We start from the raw sequence: 14,376 nt of genomic DNA, 5'->3' as shown, positions 1-14,376 counted from the left end.
ATGGAAAGCAAATTTTAAATTTGCATTGGAATCTTGAAGTTGAGAATTTAATTTATTCAGTCAAAAATCAGAAGCATGAGAGCACCTTCCTAAAAAAGGTGGAATCTCAACAATGTAAAATGTATTTGCTTGGACAAAACCCTACAAAATAAATGTATCTCCACAAACTATTTTCTGAACATAAATAGTAGAAAAAAAAAATTATAAGTTCAGAAATAGACAACAATGAAGGATAAAACCCCCCACAAAACCAACAAACCCTGATCTGTTGAGTGACCCACTAAAAAAAACCTTACAGGAATGATGAAACTGTGATGAAAATGAATCTTTAATCAGTAGGATCCACTTCTGAAGAAAATGGGCTCTGTTTGTTAATTTTTCATGATTTAATATAAAACATACAGAAAACTAAAAGTAGCGTAATATTTTCGATGTTTTTCTTGACAAATGGAATGTGAAACGTTATCTGTAGCATCTTACCTTCTCTCCCTTTCTCCTTTAGGACCAGAATAGGTCTTACGACTTGCTGCAAAATCTGTATTTTTGAGCAAGCGTTTTGCATGGATGCCAGCGTCCGGAAGAGGGTGCTGTTTGGTTGTATTTGTGATTTTTCTCTGTTTCTACAGAACGACTGATACAATTGAGTATACTTTGAAATCTCCTTCCACACATTATTTTATTTTAGGCTTATTAGTGTGAAATTCCATTTTAAATAGCAGAGCCTAGCTCTGAAAACTTCAATGCCAGCATAAATTCTTGCTCAGCTATATTAAAGAGAACACCTAACAAGTTAAAATTCCAAAGATGCTTTGCATCTCTCGACTAGCTGCTACCTGTATCTTGTGATATAAAGGTAAATTCAGGTAATATAGTTGTTTTTCCCTGGGGTTTTCATAAAATACTCATGAAAGTGAGATGAACATCTTGCAAGGATATTTCTGTGAATGCTCACAAATTAAGGAAAAAAAACCCACATCTGAAAAACAAGCAAAGAAATAAAACCACATTGCACACCAGACTTTGCAGGTTTTCAGTTTAAAATAACTTGACTATCTTATCTAATCAACAATATCCCCCTCCCTGGAGCTGAGTATATTTACCTGCATTTTGCTGGTAAGGGGGAACAGAGGCAGGGATACTGCAGCTGGAGGCTGCCCAGAGAAGACATTACCTTTTTCAGGTCCTTATCACCACTTCTCATGCAAAGCATTTCCACTTCCACCACCTTACAACAGGGCAGTCACCATGAATGCTCCCTAATCAGCTTCAGTTAACACATTGGTGTAAATAATTTTGGTTGATTTTGGGTGGAATGGCTTGGGAAACACCCAGACGGCTCTGCTGGCATCTGAGGCTGGCTGGCCCTCAGTAGCCCACATACCTGCTTCAAAGTGAATTTTTACTTACACCCTCATGGTTGCAGCTCAGATTTATAAACCAAAAACTATCAAACATCGGCTTATGATATCCTACAGTAATTACTTAATGATGGATCCTCAGGGAGATTAGTGCCCACCCCAGGTTTGTGGTGGCGGTGTGGGTGTTGGTGTTCCCATTTTAATTGTTGGGAAAGGAGATAACTTACCTCCTTCAAGGTCACACCTGCTTGTCCATCTGATTCTCTACATACTCAAATGGACATTCAGTTCCAGGCCAGATTTATCCTGTGGGATGTGTCAGCATAGAATGTGCATACTTGTGTCAACTTCTTTACTCACTGTTGGCTTTTACCCCAAGTCATTCTTTTGTCTCTGCTGCTGAAAGCTGGAGAACTACACTAACTACAAAGTTGAACATCCTAAAAGAGTGGTGGCAGCTGAGTCAGAGCAGCAGGTGAGATCATCAGGCAGGAATGAGCAGTGGCACATAGGGCAATCCTGAACATTATGGACTGGGGGGGGGGGGGGAGTTATCATTTATGGAGGGTTAAGATTTTATATTGCCAATCTTTGAGTCATGCTGAAATTTCAAAAGAACTTAATACCTTCAAATATCTGTCACCTAAAGCTGCTTCCTCTTAAACATTTGTCTAATTGGCATTCTTTGACAATCAGCAAAGGTTTGTGTGGAACATTTCAGGGAGAAGGGAGCAACGTTTCTTAGAATTTATGAGACAAACCAGCTCTGTGTGGTGTTCACGTTAGTAATGTCTCCTATTTACGTGCAACAAAGCCTGAACTTGTACAAGCTGAGGTGCCTTTGCTTCTCAGTTTGTGTTGCAGCTGTTCTGTGCAGTAGGTAAAACAAAGGTTTTAATTAAAACTGACATTGCTGCACCTTGTGCAGCTAGTGACAGCCCTGTTGAAAAGTATCATGAGAAGTGTGGAAGCCCACTGTAAGAGCCTGCCCTCCTGTTTGCATCCCAGCATTAATGGGCTTCTCAATCTGGCAAGTGAAAACATCCCTTGATTTTTTATTTTTCTGATGGAAAGTGCCTTTTCTGACAAAAATTTCTGTTCAAAGCATGCAAGCAAATAATTTTCCTTGGCTAAAGACTCAAGGAAAAGAGGCATTCAGTGGTTTTGAAAGTATATAGAAACAAGAACATTCTCCATCAGTTCTCAGCAAAATGTTCCCAGCTTAGCAAAGAAAAATCAAACAAGTTCACAGATTTAACTTTTCCAATTAAAAATCAGTTTTTCACAGAAAGCCATTTTGATCAGTTTTAATGAGAGGTAAGCAATGGTAAATGACATCCTGTGTCTACAAATTATGCATTTGGGTTCAGAGCTGCCCTGCAGCCTCCATTTAACACCAGAAGGACCTGGCTCACAATCTTGTTCTGTACCACTTTGACATTTTAAGGATTCACAGGAGCCAGTTTACTGCAGGGCAATGCCCATTAACCCTGCCTAGCAGGGCACGTGAATTCTCAATTACATGATGCCGTGCACCCTCTCCCCATCCACTTTTCCATTTAAAGCCTCACTTTTCTGTTACAAAGGAATTAAAATATTTACAGGAAACCGTTGCACAGTGTAACTGCACCGGGTCACTGTGGTAATTTAATGTCCTGTTACTCCGTCCAGAGCATTTGGGGCTTTGCTGTGCAGAAGGGAATCTAGTGACGGACGCAACAATCTTTAGCTGTAATAACTGCCCCATATGGACTTCATTAGCCTATGATTTCCTAATGTATGTCAGAGATGAAGCTTAATTGATCCTAAATTGTGGAGAAGAAAGCATGGCTTAAAACTACATTTTCTCCCCAACTAGTTTTGTGCACTCAAATAATTCTATTCCCGATTACATGATTTCTAATTGTAAGTATAATTATGAATGCATAAACTGAGCCACTGAGGCGTGCATTTAATCCTGAAACCTGAGGTTATACTTCTATCAACATATTATAGTGCAAACTCAAATAGCAAAGGGTTTTCTGCTGTTAAGAAGTTGCAAAACTTCTGTGTCTTCCGTTACTCTGATAATGATTGTTTTTGATTACTGCTGCTCAGAAATCTAATCGAAAAGGGGTCAGATTCAGAGAGGAGAAATATCTCAACAAGGATTTAATAAATAGAAATTCAAAATACTCTGTGAAATCTGTAGTGATTGATGTTAGTGTCCCATATTTGCCCTACGGGAGCAAACTAGAGGGGGGATACTGGACACAATGGTGAGTAGACAGACAAGCTGAAGATAAGACACCAGCCTGTGGCTGCAGCCAGTAGCAACATCTGGACGTTTTTATATGTCCTTACACTTTTCATTGTGCAGGCAGAAACAGAAAGACAATCCTAGCCCAGAGAAGAGTACAGCCCCTCTAAGATCCAAATCCAGTGAAATGGCAGAGAAGAAAATGAGAGAGATGACTAAAAAGATTTCACATTTGCTTTTGCAGTTCTTTTTTTGTTTCTTTTTGGTTTTGTTCTCCAAATCCACCTGACACCAAATCCCACCAGTTTGGAAAGTGTAATCTGGAAGGCACATAAGGGAGCATGGGAATTCCACAGACACTTGACCAATCCTTAACCTAAAGACATTGTTTAGTCTGCAGCTGCCACACCATGCTGCTGTGGTGGGGTGATATACATGATTCCTGCATATTGTTCAGAGATCCCACTGAACCTCTAGGATAAATAGCACAGAATAAACCTCAGCATACTTTTTCATGTTAAATGGGAAGCCAAACAAAGCAGCTACTCTTTGTAGATCGATTGCGTAACTGATGAAGAGAGAAAAAAACACAACGGCTGACCATCACCTATTATCACTTCATTACATGTTATTTATGTTACATGAGCATTTGGTGGCATCAAGCAGGAGCCAGGGCTTCACTGTACAAGGTGCTGAACAACTACAAGAGACAGTCTGTCTCCTAAAAACCTTGCAAAATAACTGTAAGATGGCAAACAACTAAGACCATATGGACATGTGAAGCAATAGGAGGAAGCAGGAATCAGCACAGCAGTTCAGCATGACATGAGTTTTGATCTGCTTATGAGTTGAATGGATTCAGGCTACAGTTGATAAGCTTATCTTGAAGTAAGACAGAAGTTCGGCTGCTGAAATCCCTACCGTTTCACTGTCATTATACAGCTGAAAGTCAAGAACTGTCAAATTACATGAATAATATCTATCCATATTTAATACAGCGAACTGTTGACAATTGCCTCTCATCCTTCCCTTCAGTGCACAAGTGCCACAAAACAGTTAGGAATGATCAGACTGAATATAGGCAAATCTGTGGCCACATAGCCATGGTCCAGATAAGAAACTCACTGTGTCTAAAATGGAGAAAAAGAGGAGATAGCTGCAAACAGAAAAAACTACAGAGATAATTCTTCCTGGACCACAGCAAGGAAAAATGTTGGAGATTGTGCTGACGCTACTGATGTTACAAATACTGCGAGGCTAAGGATAATGCAGACTAGCCTTTTTTTCCTCTCCCCATTTAGAAACAATCACATTATATCTTCTTATAAGATATGAGAAAGATTGTTATCTCGCATAATGAAAACCAAATGACAGTCAGATAAACTTAGTAGCTGTTTATAAAGTCTTGTACAGTATTCTCACTGGTATACAGATAAGGAAATCACATAATTGAAATGGCTACAAACAGCATTAAAAAAGCATATAGAAAAATAAGGAGATCAAATGCAGAATGCAGACAAATTTCAGATTACTGATGGAGGCGTTCACGTAAGGCAGTTTGATTTCTCATGGGAGTTGAACACCTCCTTGAGGCACATGCTGGCTGAACTCACAGCTCGACTGTCCTCCTTCAGTGACCCCCCCCAGCATCCTCACCCATCTCAGAGGACTCTGAAGCTTGACGATGGGGCTGCTGGAACAACCCCCACAGCTTTGACTTTTATTTTAAACTCTTTGCCCTTTAATGTCCTCAAAGATAGCTTTGCTTAGGTATCTTCAGAAAGAGTAAATGGAAGGTACCGGCTGCTGCTTACTGTTCTCTTTAGAAATTTGAAAACATCAAGTCCTTTGTTATCTAAATAAACAACAATGTGATTTTCTTAACTTTCTCAAGTACAAAAATGCCAGGGAAACATTTTTAAGTGTAGGTGGAACAGCATTAGAGTTTCTGGCTTTGAGGCAGATCTAAACTGAAACCGCATTGTTAATGTGAGATGTGCTGGAGTTCTCAGACCTCCCAGTTGGACACAAACCTATGTCAGAGGACTGATGCGTACTCCAGTGCAGCAGCTCAAAGGAGCTGGAATTCAGGTCAAAGTGGGAGTCCTTACACTGCAATAAGCTTCTCTAATTAGAAGACAAAAAAAGAATTCAGCTGGACAAATGAACTAAAATCAGGAGAATCTTGAACAAACATCTAAAGCATTAATCATTTATACAGGAAGAAGAAGAAAATCATCAAAATAATTGAGCAATTGCAGACAAATGCCACAATGCCTTGTATTGCCAAACCCTCATCATTGGAAATGTATACGTCTGATTTCCAGGTTTATTAATGAAACAAAAAGGCATCTACAATGGATAAATAATACATCATATGGAATTCACACAGTCTATTTATAATAGAGATCAGTGACACCTATCAACTCATATTAAATCACATCATGCATATTTTGCCTAGTCTGCACTTTGTCAATCTCTGCTTCCTATTTCGTTGCTGTAGTAGTTACATTTAATGAAAAAGTAAAGCACAGGCCAGTTAAAAGAAGTCATTTAAAAAATCCCTGAAAGAAGGTTTGAAAGAACAGCAGAGATCAGCCATATTTATATGCTTTCATGGTAATAGTGCTGTATCACCTACAGACATTTAATGAGTCCTGATGTTACAGAGGTACAGCAGGTATTTAGCTGATAGATCAGCAAAGCAGAATTAGGATCATACAATAAATCGAGGTCACGGAGGGAGGTAGTGGCAGGTTTCAGACTAGAATCATGTTATCAACTTTCTGAGCCGCACAACTGAATTATCCTCCATCCTTGACCTGTGTCCTGATAAAAAAACCCACCCCAAAACACATGAGATGTAGTGGGTTCTTTGGAAAAGAAGTTTATTTTTGAGTTCTTGCTAACATCAGTATTGAAACACAACTTGGGCTTAGAAACATCCTTCAAAACCAGCATAAATAAGTTATTTTGCGGAAGAATTATTTACCATAAGAAGAGATAGAAATTTATAAATCAGTTCAGAGATCTGTAGGGAAGAAGTTATTAGTTACCTCATCAGAACTGGGGTCTAAGGAAGCTGAAAAACCTGGATTTTGCATGCAGCTTTTAAAATATAATTAGTGATCTAACATAAATAGACGTCACTGGCTGTAGTAATGTCTGTGGCAAATAAATAACAGTCGAACACAATAAAACTCCCTGTAATGTACTCCGTTGTAATATTGATGGCAGCATATGGCAAACATCTGACAGCTGTTAAACAGATGTGGCAATTAGCAAACCTTATGGTCATGCTGTTAAGATTATTATGCAACACGTTCTCCTGTAAAATTAGATGACTTCCTACTTTCTGTAGCTTTACACATGTGGAGTGCTAGTCTAATGTCCCATTTAGGCAATATTGTTAGCTAATGTCTCCTAACCCATATTTTTTTAGTTGATGCTTCATAGAAGACTTAGAGAAATCCAGAATTTAAACAAGAACAATATCAATTCAGCTGTGTAGCAGATACTTCAATTATAATAGCTAATGGACAAATTGAGAGATAAAAAGACTTTTCTATCATGTTGAAATTCAATGAACAGTTTTCAATTAGGCTCTGAGTATAAAAGGGAAAAAAAGAAAGATACTTTTCCTTGATGTTAACATTGCAGGAAAAGATGAGAGTAACTTCACTTTTTCATTATACAGAAGAGGTGCATATAATGATGCATATTTAAATTATAAATCAGGTCACTATCTGCCAAATGAAAGCAATATCAATTAGAGCTAGGGTGGATCAGGCTTTAAAACTCCTTATATTTAATGACAAAAGTATGACTGTTACCCTCACCCAGCCAACAAAGGGATAATTTAAGGCAGTAAGAAATCAAAGAGTGATGTCACAAAAATAAGCCCTCACAGCTTTTTGGATAGTATTATTATAATTAATAGACTTCCAGTGACTTTTTTTTTGCAGGTTATGGGCTTTCACAAAAGCATTTATTGCAGGCATAAAATATAAAACTCTAAAGAGTGGGTTTGACTAAGGTTGACTTGAGGGTCTTTAGCCTTTCTACTACAGTAATTCCTGTAAAATCATAGTTTCATTTATAGGCTCAATTTATAACGTTGAATTTATGCCAGTTCATCTGTTATCAATCATGATAATAGCATGATCTATTGTATGTCACTTGTGCTAATGCAAATTAAATATCATTACATTACAAAAAAGCCCTATGTTAAAATAACATTAAGTGTGTAACTTTAACCAAAAAAAATTAAGGATGAATTAGCGATTTGGGGTGAGCGTATATACAGATAATAAATGGAAACCCGTGTGTATATTATATATAAAATCATATAAATGCTGAAAAAGGAAAAGCTAAGCAAAATATAAAATTGATTAAGGCTTGCGTAGCAAGATTTACACTGATTTTTCCTCCTTCACTGTAGTTAAGGTCGAGTAGTAAGCAGTTTATTATTTAACCACTGTGGTTTTCAGCGTCCGTCTTTGACACATGAGTATTGGGAATCAGGGTTCTTAAAAATATTCAGATGTGCAAATACAGTCCTTTGAATACCCCTGTGTATTTATAAATCACATACGTACGCACATCCTATTGTATATATGCATTTGGGTATAAAACTAGCCAATGCACATCAGCTGAAATTATAAGTACAGCTCGATATTAGATTCTGAGATTAGAGTGAAAATTCTCTTTTTGTTATTTTTAAGACGGAGTGTCACTGAAGTCTGCTCATTCTTGTCTGCAGAAGTGGCAGCACACCCTCTCTAGATTAAGTAAGATTTCCATGAATAATTGCAGGAATTTTTCCACATGAAATTTGGGAATATCTAAAATATTTGTTAAAACCTTCATGCTAAAAATTTGTCTGCAGTTTTAGGCAGAATAAGTATTTATCAGCTGCGTCTCTGAGTGTTAGACATCGTTTACACAGTTTAAAACACCTAGCGTGGCTTGTTTGGATTTTCTTCTTGAAATGAGGAGTGTGATCACTTTGCTTGAAAGTGTTTGTGAGTTCTCCTGGCCTTGGAAGTTCTGCAGATCCTGTTATTACATTTCTTGGTTATAGGTTAAACATGGGGATTTTTCTTCTTAAAAAAGATACTTGCCGTGATAAAATATTGCCTGTTCTATTATGCCACAGCAGGAGCTGTGGCACCCTGTGTTGTGGTTCCAGTAAAGCTTCTGCAGACATAGAATCATAGAATGGTTTGGGTTGGAAAGGACCTTAAGATCATCTAGTTACACCCCCCCTGCCATGGCCATCACTTTTATTACCCTGCGATGGTTGTACCTATCTCCCTTTTATTATAATGACTGGGCATTTTGCAGTCATTAGTATACCCACATTTATTGATGGTTATTAAACCATCAGAAAATGCTATTGCTTTCCTTTACTTATAGGGAAATGAAGCACTGAGGGGCCCAAGTCACACAGAAAGCATCTGTGGCAAAGCAAAGCAACCATGGATCTCCCAAACTCCCAGCAAAGACAGGATTCCTTTCTTCTTTCTGTGAACCTTCATGGAAAAAAAGCAAGTCGTTGTTACTAAGATGAGATGAGTTGAGGTGAGTTAAGGTGAGATTGTCTCATGTTATACCTTTCTCCTTCCTCATTCCTGAAAAGAAGGGAGGAAACATGAAACAAAGCCCTTGCAGTATGTTCTGTGACACTTCATATTTGGGCTTAGCATCTTTAGGCAATACTTCTCCCATTGACCTAGATCTGCAGAATTAACTGCACTTCTTGTAGGTGCATAGAAGAGACCCAGGTCAAACCCAGCAAGAGGCTTTGCACATCTTCTGTTGCACCAGACTTCTGTTCAAAGGCGTATTCATGATTTCACATTTCCTCCTTCAAATGGCGGCATTGCTTGTTTCAGAAGCAGAACTGACACTCTTCACCATTCATCACCACAGATGTTAGAGATATTCTTCAACACTGGAAGGAAACACAAACCTCCTAATGGAGATCTTGGCAGCTAAGTGAAAGGGAAATAGATTGTTTTAACATATATTTATAGTCTTTTAACATACATATGCGCTGACAGTGATTTGGTAGTTTAAAAAGTCTATTGCTAAATTTGTTTTAAAAATCTCTGTTTATGAAGTCTCATATGTTTCTTTTGTTACCTACTTTATGTATTAAAATGCCAGACTTTCAATTGCATTTGAACATACTTCAGCCTACCTTCTTGTACATCTTGAAATTTTTATCCACATTTAAAGTAAACTCAGTGCTTGTGTGGAATTTAACTCTTTGCCACAAGATCAAGCCACATTTAACAGCTTTCAAAAAGGTCTTAGATATTCATTTATATTTATATAAGTAATTTTAAGTCTGTGTGCCCATGACATAACAATTCTTCATATGATAAGGTGACCAGTAAATGATACACACATGTATTCTTGCACTTGGTCAGTACATCTGCTTAACTTTAAAGAACAGAGCAAGTCTCTGCTCATGTTATGAAAGTTCAAACACGGGGAAATATCTGTGAGGTGTGAATACAGCTACGAAACCCCCTTTATTCCCGTTTCTACCCAATGCAAGAAGCTTCCTGTTAGATAGTGACAGAATAAACCAGTTGCAAGATTTTTCTTGTGGCTTTCCCTCTAACATGAAGTACCGGCTGGTGTGAGGGACAAAAACTTGAAGCACACATCTGCCTCTAGGTGCAAATTCAGCTGTGGCAATATACCAGAATGTTACCTTGGAAAATGCAAAGTTTCTGAGGTGGCTTCACTTTCCAGAAGAGGCTGACACACTTAATTAAACCCTTCTGAATGTGTCCTGGATTTTCTATGAATTATTCAATCTGCTAATAATTTATTAGGTGAATTTAACCCCCTTTTCCTGTTCATAGATTGCCCCTGAGCATTTTTTAGTTTTTTCTCTTTGAAATTATTAAGTAGATACTTTTAATGAATAATCTTTAGGACCAGATTCTCCACAACACTGAACCATTGGGACTTGCTTGCCACTGCATGCAAGGGGCCTCTTGTGCTGTTGTGTCAGTGTGACAGGTCTGGGTTTTCGCCTGTTGCTCATAAACCTAAAAAAAGGCTGAGGAGGCATTGCAGAGCTTCATCATACCCAGTTCTCTACCATAGACTACCTAGATAACTCTAAACTTGCAAGATGATGCAGTGGCAGAGACAGGCATTCTCCTGACTATTGTGACCCACAAGATGGCTTGTTGAGTGCCTCCGTTCAGTCTGTGGAGTACTGAGAATTCTGCCCTGTGTCTCCAAATCTGTGGAAACAGCTCACTGAGGGCATTTGACCTGACATATAATCAGAAGGCATCCTTTGCTGTAACATCCTTGAAATGCTCCATCGCTGTAAATAAAAATCAGGGCTTATGGTATTGAAAATACCACGAAACATCGGACTAGCCATCTGACGGGGCTTATTTTCCTATTTGACAAGAGAATCAGGAACACATCTTTAAGTAGTTGATAGAAAACTCAGAGTTATCAACAAATGAGTAACTGTCCAGAACTCTTAGGGAGGTCATAGATACATATTTCCACAGGTTTCAGATTTGGTTGGTAAAAGCAGCAAATGAACTCACAACTAATTTCATTCATTGGGAAATAAGAAGAGAAAAAAGATGGAATGGAAAAGAGCAGCATCAAAAGCGCCAGTACCAGGAAGAGATAAAACCAAATCAGTATTCAAATTACATGCATGTCTCAATTTTGCTTTGTTATTGTGTCACTATTTTGAAAAGCCCAAATTATGCTCATAAAAACTTAAGCTATCCATACATATGTATGAAAGTGTTCAGCTTCAGCAGGGTTGAGACAGACAAATTTGGTAGTAGGTTTCTTTTCAGGTTGTGAGAAACAAATAATAATCAAGTGTAGTTGAGTTGGGTGAGATATCAGAGTCCTGGAACCACCTCCTTTGTCTTGTTCTTCTTCAAGAGACAAGGAAGTGTATGAACATATTTCACTGTCCCATCTGGGGACTCATTCCAGTTTTCAGTGGAGACAGTGGCAAATTGTCATTGAACTAAATGCATGGGCCTGAAGTCCTTGTTAATATCCTGGTATAATAGTTCATGCTTGCCCTAAAACTTGTTCCTTGGGATTTACAAGATGGAGTAGTTTATGCAGGATGGCTTTTGCAAATGTGAAATTCCATATACATGTTGTGTTGTAGTTATAATGGATATTTTGTAAGTTAGAACATAAACCCCATCTCACATTATCTCGCATGTCTGGGGTCTGCTGGGTGCCTCTGAATAGAGATCTCTCAGAGCTATGGCCTCCAGTTGGCATCATATTTAGGATGGCTCACACCATCCTCCCATCTTCAGACTACAACTTGAGTTGCATTAACAGGGATTAACAGAACTGAATAGATCTAGCATATTTAATCTCTATAAGGCTATAAAATTAGTAACAACAGATTCAACACTGTCATATTTGTTCACTTAAAAGGTATTTTAGAGAAACAACCTCTTAAAAACATTCTTCTCACGTGTATATATATGTTTACCTTACTTGATATACAATCATTTTCCAAATAGAGACTGTTTCTTGCAGACCTCTCACAGTTGAGGAGCCTCCTTCCGTGCCACAGCATAGGGAATGTCCACCCCCTTCTTTTCCTGAGAAGCCTTTCTAACATTTTCATTTCAGCATTCTCTTCTCTAGATCTTCAACGTACAAAATAGTTTTATCGCATCACCTGAGAAGAATGTTATTCCCTTATACTTACCTCAGGCATTCGCCACCAGAGTGCTTATCTAGAGAACACTATTTTATTGTCTGCTCATTTTTCAAAGTTTCCATTTATGTATGATCACGGCAGTTGTCCTACAGAGTCTTGAAATCCAGATGTACAATGATGTCCCCTTAGTGCGCAGGTAAAAATCTGTGCTCATAAATCAGTTACAAATCAGTGCTCGTAGCATAATTTCATATCAGCACTACATCCCTCATGAAGACTAGTTAGAATATCTTGGTATTTACTTCATCTTAATTATGTCTAGGACTTGAATCTTTTGCCTGATACAACTTCTGCTCAGTGAGTAACATTTGTGTGCATTTTTGTTTTATTTTTGTGTGTTAGTATCCCGGACTGAGTCACAGATCAAGGTCCCACCGAGCTGTACACACACAGATCATACAGACTGCCTGCTCCAGAGAGCAGTATTTTAGAAGGGATTTTATAAAAATGGAATTAAAGTCTACCAAAAGGCCGGTGAAGGCAGCCCATTTATACACCTGCAGCAATTACGTTTTGGCAGCACACTCCTGAGGTGTACGTACATTTGCAGAACTTCCTTGCCGTGATATAGACTGTGGATAATAAGGGACATATCTGCAATGTCTCCTCAAAACCACTCACCTTTGAATATAAAGTGTGAGGATATAAGAAGAGAACAATACTATTTAGCAATTCTGTAGCTATTTACAACTTCCAAGGATCATAAAACATTCACTTATTAATCCTCACACCACCACAAGGGAGGAAGGCAGGTTATCAGGATGTACATCATCCTGGCAAAGCAAGATTGTCCTCTGCAGTGTATTATCCAGCACGTTCTATACAGTGGCATAGGTCTCACCTTAAAAACTTAAACTTCTAATTCCATGAAAATGGGAAAAGATTATTCACATGGAAACATATTGAAGGCAGTCTAAGCTATGCACTAAATGTGCTAGTTTAAAACATTTATAACTGATAAGAAAAACTGATGGAGTCATATGCTACAGGAAGTAAAAAGTAAGAAACTAGTGCAGATCAGGTAATATGTCAGTGATACCCATGTCACCAAAACCTAGAAGACTGATGATCTGTATGACTGAAAGGAAGGAAGTGGGTGGTGAGAGCAGAAAAGGGCTGTCAGCCATGAAGATAATGTTACAAGGACCCACGCTTTATATTTTCAAAGCTAAGTAAAGAAGTATGTTGCATAGTTCCAAATGAAATTAGTAGAATTTGCATGTATCTCAAGTCAAAATTATATATGGTGAGAGATTTCACATAAAACATGGTATGATATGGAGTATTCACAATGGACAGCATCAAGTACAGATAACAGATGCTGAAGGCGACTGGTGAGCAAATACCCAAATTAAGATGTCTTTGCTGTTTACTTTTCTCATTTAAACTGACCAGATGCATTAACTTGTAATTGAGGGTTTGATTCTACCCCCTTTAATTTCCTTTAACAGAAGCAAAAAAAAAAAAAACCAAAAAGGAAAGAAAAAGTGAAAAGAGAAAAGAGAAGAAGAAAAGAGAAGAAAGAAAAGAAAAAAGAGAAAGAAAGGGAAGGGAAAGGGAAAGTGAAAGGGATAAAGAAAGGGAAGGGAAGGGAAGGGGAGGGGAAAGGGAAAAGAGAAAAGAGAAAAGGAAAAGGAAAAGGGAAAGGAAAGGAAAAGGAGAAAAGAAAAAAGAAAGAAAAAAGAGAAAAGAAAAGAGAAAAGAGAAAAAAAAAAGAAGAGAGGAAAGGAAAGAGTAAAGAAAAGAGTAAAAAGGAAAAGAGAAAAAAATAAAATAAATAAAATAAAATAAAATAAAATAAAATAAAATAGAAAAGGAATGAAAAGAGGAAAAGAGAAAAAAAGAGAAGAAAATCAGAAAGAGGAAAGGGAGGAAAGGGAAAGGAAGGAAAGGAAAGGAGAGGGAAAGGGAAAGGAAAAGAAAATGAAAAGGAAAAAGAGGTGAAATGGTACTGGAGATGACTGACTTTACCAGGTCCAACCTTCACTTCAACTGTGTTCCTACAATGTTGCCATTTAAAA

This window comes from Psittacula echo, assembly GCF_963264785.1.
Source record: "Psittacula echo genome assembly, chromosome: 12".
NCBI classification, from domain to species: domain Eukaryota; kingdom Metazoa; phylum Chordata; class Aves; order Psittaciformes; family Psittacidae; genus Psittacula; species Psittacula echo.
Note: the sequence above shows the minus strand (reverse complement) of the source record.